Source organism: Schistocerca cancellata, chromosome 4 (genome assembly GCF_023864275.1).
Source record: "Schistocerca cancellata isolate TAMUIC-IGC-003103 chromosome 4, iqSchCanc2.1, whole genome shotgun sequence".
Taxonomy (NCBI): domain Eukaryota; kingdom Metazoa; phylum Arthropoda; class Insecta; order Orthoptera; family Acrididae; genus Schistocerca; species Schistocerca cancellata.
The window spans coordinates 28,777,786-28,786,331 of record NC_064629.1 but is presented as its reverse complement, the minus strand read 5'-3'; the positions used below and the strand labels follow the sequence as shown (position 1 = coordinate 28,786,331).

General features: G+C 39.7%; 1 non-coding gene across 1 annotated transcript; it reads left to right on the top strand.

Moving 5' to 3' along the window:
* Window positions 1-7,653: 7,653 nt before the first annotated feature.
* On the top strand, window positions 7,654-7,726 carry Trnaa-cgc (transfer RNA alanine (anticodon CGC)). The gene has a single exon. It is a non-coding gene; the product is annotated as a tRNA-Ala (tRNA).
* The last annotated feature ends 820 nt before the right edge of the window (window positions 7,727-8,546 follow it).

Below are 8,546 nucleotides of genomic sequence, written 5' to 3'. Positions count from 1 at the left end.
AGTTCTTTTCAAGGTAATTTATTTTCGTTACATGTCTAGAGATATAACATATAATTCAAATTTGACTGTTATGTGAAACACACATGCCTACTGTATATGTGTATATATATATATATATATATATATATATATATATATATATATATATATATATATATATATACAGTAGGCATGTGTGTTTCACATAATCGCTGGTATGGCTAAAAGCAATAATTAGTGTCTTTAATATATAACATGAACTGCACAGCAATTGCAAAATTTTACATTTTTTGGTTAGATTGAAATGGTTTCTTAAAATCCAACATAAAATATTCACAAACTTTATTTACTCATTTCACATCAATCTCATGCAAAGTTCCACAGGCTCTGATCATTTGCAGTTACCGAAATTCTTTATTGGTATACAGAGCTTCATAAAACAATTTTGAATAATTTTGTGATTGATGAGCAGAAACCAAGTATATAAAGTCTGGCGTATGAAATACTTTATTTTCATGTTAAGGCCTGCCTTAAAAATAAAAATATCAGAGATTTTCGTTGGTTCTAAGTCTTGTGTTGTAAGTCTGCTAAACTTAGAATGCAGACAAAAATTCATAGTTATGAAAATTACATTTTTGTAAGCCCTTATTCAAGATACTGAGATACATTTTAGAGTTCAGTGTTGCTTTAGAGACTTCAAACAACATCTTCATTCAAATAAATTAATTTGACACTTAATCATATGCATAGGAACCTAAATGTTCAGATGCAACAAATTTTATTGATGAATTCTATGAATAATCAATTGGCTAGCAGTTGAAAGACATAAGCTTAAATTTTGTAGCAAAAATAAATAAGTTAAATAATTGATAACATGAGCTCATGGATTTGTGTTGAAGGGAATGTCCACTAGATTATTTATAATAAATAAACTTAGGAACATAAACAGTGAACTTTGTGCAATGAGAGATTATCATTTGTGAGATGGTACACCAAGGAGCTGGACCATTTAAACGTGATTAACCATAAATTTTTGTCCATCAGCAAGTACTGTGATTTAAAGAAAATCGGTTGATTGATTCTAAATTCAGGTAAACTATGTACCTACAAATGACCTCAAATTGAAGGATTATTTAAATTTTACACAAAATTGTAATTGACCCTAACTCATTTAAAAGTCACAGAAAGGCAAGGAATAGTTATTTAAATTGAAGCTTTATTCAGGTCTACAGCGAGGAACTTCTGCAAGTACTAGCTGACACTCAGGAGTATAGTGGGGACACATTACTTAACAAACATCTCCATACTTGCTAGTAACCGTTAATTTTTTAAGTTTGCAGGTATGGTCTACCTTTTCTTCTGACAATATCAACAGATTAATGGTACTGTGCTTAAAATTTGCTCCATATTTTGATTATCCATCATACTGATAGTTTACATAACGATCCAGAAACTGCCACAGATTAACTGAGTTGTATGTTTTTAGATAGTTAAATGACGATCTTAAACCTACACATAGGTACTATTCATGTTTAATGGCAAAGTCATAAATAAATATAAAATATTTGTAATAAACCACTGCAAAACAATGCCAGTTGGTTATTAGCTGAAGGAATTAAGTGCTAATTAAAAATGATCAGACATATTTGCAGTTTCAATGAAACTAAAAATATTCCAAGGAAAGTCACAAGTGGCTTTTTGCTACAAAATTTTCCTTGCTTTCTTTGAAAGGTTAGTAAAGCAGTATGCCAATTTAAGAGCGAGCGTGTACAGGTGTGGTGTCTTCAGGGCTAGGAGAATCGTCATGGCGTGACTTGACACGCACCACTGCATGACGTCCTGATCCTCCATCATCCAGCTGCTGCGTATATTTCGGACCAATGGTTCCTGGCGTCTGCAAGCGCACTTTCTCTGGATCTCCAGTTGTTTCATCAGAACGCATCAAGGAGAATAGACCAAAATTCAGTTGGGGGATGGCGTAGAATACAGTCAGTATCAGCATCATAAATGTCAAGCCCGCAAGAAGATAACCTGAGGAAAAAGAACAGAACTCTTAGCTTAAACCGTTTTTACTTTGGCTATTGGTTGCTCTAAATAAAGATCTCCTTCTTTCACTATCGTTTTTGGACAGTATATCAGCTATCTAAATTTACACATGCTAGCAGTGTATTTTCTTGTTCTGTGAAACTAAGTTGGAACATAAGAATTAAAGTTAGTGAGTAAAACAAGTATGAATGGTGTTTCAGAAATTTTGAAAACTTTAGGCCACTCACATAAGATCACGCTTTGTTGAAGAACACATCCCTTTTAACCAGTCATTTACGATATGTTTACATGCGTGATACAAATCGGTCATTATACGCAATACATCGTAGGAAACTCGTTGTTAGTTGTTATTTTGCTTGTAAGCTTTCAGTGTGCCTTACTAATTATTATGGCTTACCTATGAAATTCAGGATCCAACGTGGACGGGTGAGGCTAAGGCCAGACTGTTTGAACACTTGTTGTAAGTTTATTAGAAAATACCTCGAATAAATATAATTTGTGTAAAGTTGTTGTTTTTTATTTATTTATAATCTTATGGATGTCTGAAATAACAGATGCGTTAGAAAGAAGATGTTCCTTGGCAAGAAATAATTCTTTGCTATATATATACACTCCTGGAAATGGAAAAAAGAACACATTGACACCGGTGTGTCAGACCCACCATACTTGCTCCGGACAGAGTGGCTCCAGGAACACTCTTCTGAGTTTCAACAGTTCCACTGGCCACCGAACTCCCCAGACATGAATATCATTGAGCATATCCGGGATGCCTTGCATCGTGCTGTGCAGAAGAAATCTCCACCCCCTCGTAGTTTTACGTAATTATGGATGGCCCTGCAGGACTCATGGTGTCAGTTCCCTCCAGCACTACAGACATTAGTCGCGCCATGCCACGCCGTGCTGCTGCGCTTCTGCGTGATCGAGGGTGCCCTACACGACATTAAGTGAATGTGCCAGTTCCTTTAGCTCTTCAGTGTAATTCAGGTAAGACAATAGAAAATTTTGTGACTGGTAGCAGACTCTAAAAAATCTTTTCGGGGGGAAAATAGCTCTGTCGTGTCTCCAGCTATCGGAATATTCCCACGCAAAGATCATGTTTACAAGCTCTTGCTGCAACAGTACAAACTTACAATCGCACTCAGCTGAGCTTTAACACTGTTGCTAACCGTTAGCTGCTCCCGTCACTATCACTTCAGCAGCAACGCAGTTACATCTTCCCCTCAGTCCCCGTTACAGCTATCGGTTAAGCCATAACTGGTGGAAAACCACTGCTCGCAACGGACTGAACTCTCGTTTCATCCTGTTATTCAGTTTCAGAACTTTATTTTTCCATGAACGTAGTCGACTGTTTTTCTATACCGATTAGTTTGACAAAGGTACAGTCCACTTCCTCTCGAGACAAATGCAAGGACTGCCTACCAAGGATTGCTTAAATCTCCTTGCTCCACACATATTTCGACCTTCGTTTGAAACAAACTGCTTATTTCCAAAACATTTGCATAACTTATTTCACCTTACATCTATCTTAATTAGAGTTTTAATTTTTTTAGAATTCGGTATTTGGAACAAGATAAACCACGCGAGACAGGTCACTACCGGCTGCCGACATACGAGCCATCTCAGACGATTCCGATGCCACTGCAAAAAGAACGAGGTGTAGATATTGTACGTGAGAAGCTAGCAGTTCTACCTAGCGCACTAATGCTTTTCGCTTCAACATACAATTGAACATCTACAGGTTCAAAGCGTTTCAATATCAGTATACTAGCAGCTGCAGAAGCCAATGTTTGGTGTGCGTTGTTAGAAATTGAAGAAATATTAAAGTGCACTTTACTGAGGAGGAATGGGATGAAAAGAAACGTGCTGAAGCCTATATCAATCAGCAGATGACCACCGATATTTTCCAACTCGTACTCCACCAGACATTAACTGTGGTGTTCTAACTCCCTCGATTACAACAGCGTATGGTGACTCAGTACTCCAATGTATGATTTTTGAATACAGTATATATATATATATATATTGCGCTGTAGTGGTTACACATGTTATTAATGTTACAATAGTCCATTTTTCTATAGAAGATCATTCAACATTATAACCTGATGTAGTTGGTATGCCGGCCGCTGTGGTCGAGCGGTTAGCGGTTCTAGGCGCTTCAGTCCGGAACCGCGCTGCTGCTACTGTCGCAGGTTCGAATACTGCCTCGGGCATGGATGTGTGTGATGTCGTTAGGTTTAAGTAGTTCTAAGTCTAGGGGACTGATGGTCTCAGATGTTAAGTCCCATAATGCTTAGAGCCATTTGAACCATTTTTTTAAGTTGGTATCATGACAGGCTGGGTGAAGCATCAGGACTTTGTTGTAAGTGAATGGTCCTATGATGGTGTAAAAGAAGACCAGAAGAAGAAGAAGAAGAGTGGGTTGCTTCTCCCCGATAATATTAGAGTTAGTCCATCGAACTGCGGCGAGACAAATGTCCTCATGTCACTACTAACATACCCGGATGGCGTCTGCTTTGAGTATGTACGTGTATTTTCAGAAACGCTTAAAAACCCAAATACCAGCTACTGCAAAAGATACTGCAGGTGTAGACGATGTAACAGACACGAAATTCAGTCAAAGCAGTCAAATCCCCTGGCCAGAACACAGTGTTCATATTTGAGGATGTCGCTGTGTAAAACCAAGATCAAACTCCACTATATTTCTGCGTTGGTCGTCATATGGGTATTGACGTATTTTATTTGAGTCAGACATATTCCAGAATCCCGAAACAGTTGGTGAGGGGTAATGCAAATCTCATTATAGGTTTGAGATAAGACAACCTAAATATGAAACACATTTACCAGGCACATGTAGGAACCAACATGTTAGTCAATGGTTTTGTAAAGATACGTGCAGATTGCTGGCATCACACACAATACGGGTTTCTTGTTATTGATAAATCAAGAAAACTGAATGACGGTAGATCTAGACGAAACTTCCAGGAGTTTCTGTATGTATAGCTATGAAAAAACTGATGAGTATGTTAGTATGCATCATACCATGGACAAGTTCGCACGTATTTCAGGCACTCAGCAGGGAGGATAGGTGTGCATAGACAGAGAATGCATCTGTACATAGGTGGAAATTTTCAGTCTCTCGAACGTAAAGTTATGGATCTAGAGACGTGGCCTATATCCAGACCCTTCTGAGACTGATCAACGAATTAGATGCTAGGGTTAAGGAACTAGAGACGTACAACCGCGTCATTCTGAGAAAGAAAGTAGACAAGTGAGCTATAAACAAACGCGTCACTAAGCACGTGACGTAAGTCTAAAAATTAAGCGAAAGGGATAAGGTACAGCCGATGAAGCAGCTCGCTTAGTTTATAGGAAGATGTCACCCAAGCATAAGGGTATCGCTGCACGGAAGGCCGTTCGAGAGAAGTTACAGTTTTTGGAGTTAAGACATTTGGATCAAGAGCAGACACTGCGAGAAACGTTTAAACCAGCTACTGAATCCCACGATGGACTCTCAGCGAAATTACACAACGACGACGATAGAGCTATTGCCGGTTTCAGTAACCGTCACAGCGGCACTAGGATAGACAAAACATTCGGTGTCAGTGTTGAAAAGCCATACATGTTGGGCGCGCACCCTATAATTTTAAATGAAAAAAATATATAGATAGGGGATAAGAAATTTCAAAGAACGCCAGTTGTACTGAACTTCATTTTCCTAAAACCATCAAAAACATCAAAATTTTCACCTAAAGATCTGGAGATGTATGGTGAAATACTACAATTGACCGGTGTACACATGAATGTAGGAAACCAATACAGAGACATTATAAAACCGTTGTTATTAGACGGTCGGTATGGCAGCAGTGAGCTAATAGATAACTGCGTCTGCTCATGGCATCATCTGCTGCGGGCAATACCGCTCATTCGAATGAGGTTGTCTCAATAATTTCAGAGCTCAGAGAGAGAGATATATAATCAAATAAGTATGGAGACAGTAGTTCGAGAATAGCACAAGCCAACACGCAAAACATACCCTCGTAGGCGTGTTATGATTAAAGGTTTTGATGACTTATGGCAGGCTGATCTTGCAGATATGAGGGAATATTCACATGAGAATAATGGATTCAAAAATATTTTAACGGTCACTGATACGTACTCCAAATTTGCCTAGGCATTACCTGTTAAAATTAAAACGGGGAGAAATGTCGCGGATGTGTTTGAGTGTTCTTGCATACAGGAACGAATCGATGCCTTCACAACCTCCAAACCAATTACGGTGGAGAGTTTTACAATACGTATTACAAAACCATGATGCGGAGGTATGGAATAAATCACTACTCAATATTTACCCACCTGATGGCGAGTATCGTGGAACGTGTGAACAGAATAATAAAAGGTCAAATGTGAATGTGTTTTAATCTTCGCGGTTCATACAAATGGACAGATATCCTCCCAGAAATAATTGCAAGGTATAATCGAACCAAACACAACACAATAAAAATGAGACCAATCGATGTTCGTGATAATGGACCCGTGGATACGATACATTATCCTATTAAAATGCAGGATCCACGTAAACAGAAATTTAATGTAAGTGATTTGGTACGTATCTCAAAACACAAGGCAGCATTTCAGAAGTCTTACCTCCCAAGCTGGTCGAGTGAGACATTCACAGTTTCCAAAGGGCAGCGAACAAATTCCAGAACTTACTTCTTAAAGGATAACAGTGGCACTGAAATTTCAGAATGCTTTTATACGAAGGAAATGCAGAAGAGCTCAGAACCACACGTGTTTCTCATAGAGCGTGTCATAAGAGGTCGAGGCAATAGAGCACTAGTTAAATGGCTTCGTATTCCTCCAACACAAAACAGCTGGATTGACGCTGACGATTTGCTATATAATGGGGTGCACAGATCACAACCAGAAGAGTAGCATAACATGCATGATAGGAGGCGCAATATAGGAGGCGGTGGTATTCTCGACAAACTTCCCGTCGAATCGCACATTCCGGGATATAATTACTGTGGACCTGGTACAAACGTTTGGCTCGTGGGTATAAGAGATTAACCTGCTTGACGAGGGGCGCTTATAACACGACGTTGCATACACAAAACATAAATCTCTCCCAGGACGTCACGCTGCAGATCGAATTTTAGCTGATAAAGCCAAAGAAATACTTGCGAGAAAGAATTTCGGTATAGGACAGTGCATTGTATCATTTTTAGTTGATAAAACCATGTTTGATAGAATTAAGTTGGGCTTAGTAGAGATGAATTTCAAGCAAATTCTGAATGCTGCATGTCGTGCACTGAATAAGAGGAAGGGGTGTTTAAAAAACTGTATCGTGACAGCGATGGATGCAGCTAAAAGTGCCCTGAAGCATAAAGGACCCGTCAAAGTACCCAGGATTCTGCCTGTACCCAAGACATCAGGTGGGATTATTCCCTTCCTCATTCCTGCCCTCGCAGGTCTCTCAGCGGTGGGTTCACTGGCTGGTGGTGCTGCGGCTATTGTCAGAACAGTGAAGAACGTACAGAACTCCCAGGAGCAGCTGGTGGAAGCAAGAGGAGATAACCGCATGATGGAAGAAACAGTCACCGGAAAAGGACTATACCTAAAACCATACCGAGCGAGGTGGCGCAGTGGTTAGCACACTGGACTCGCATTCGGGAGGACGACGGTTCAATCCCGTCTCCTGCCATCCTGATTTAGGTTTTCCGTGATTTCCCTAAATCGCTTCAGGCAAATGCCGGGATGGTTCCTTTGACAGGGCACGGCCGATTTCATTCCCCATCCTTCCCTCACCCGAGCTTGCGCTCCGTCTCTAATGACCTCGTTGTCGACGGGACGTTAAACACTAATCTCCTCCTCCTCCCCTAAAACCATACAGTAAAGGACTAGATCTCTTCATAAATAAATGAATAAATAAAAAAGCCAATTACCCATTCTACCGGACAGAGCTCTTACAAATACAGATCTGCTGAAGTTTGTCAGGAAGAAATTCAGCATTCCATGATTCCGTTATGTGTTTATGCGGTATACATTACCGAAAACTATGTGGAAATGTGGAGTTGTGGATTTAGATGTTGTTGGGGGACCAGAAACCCACTGGGTGGCGTATATTAAGAAAAATACAGATAACGTCTACTATTTCGACTCATTTGCAGACTTGCAGCCGCCAAAAGAGTTACAACGATACTTCACCGACAGAAGACATGTGTTCTACAATTTTTATCGCTACCAAAATTTTAATACCTACTTATGCAGGCATCTGTGCGTCGTGTTCCTCCTAACGTTTGAGAAGAAGCATCTCCATAAGGAGATGTATTAAGGATCCACCCGTCAGTCGAGGTTTAGATTCGATGTCGTATACTCTGACTTTAATACATAGAACGATCGTCAGTATTACGCGGGGCTTACTTCCCACCGATTGATTTAAGCAGAGGGGAGTATTGCACTGATTGGACTGGAGCCTTATAACAGCATTCCGAATATCACTGAGGTTAGCAGTGGAAAAGAAA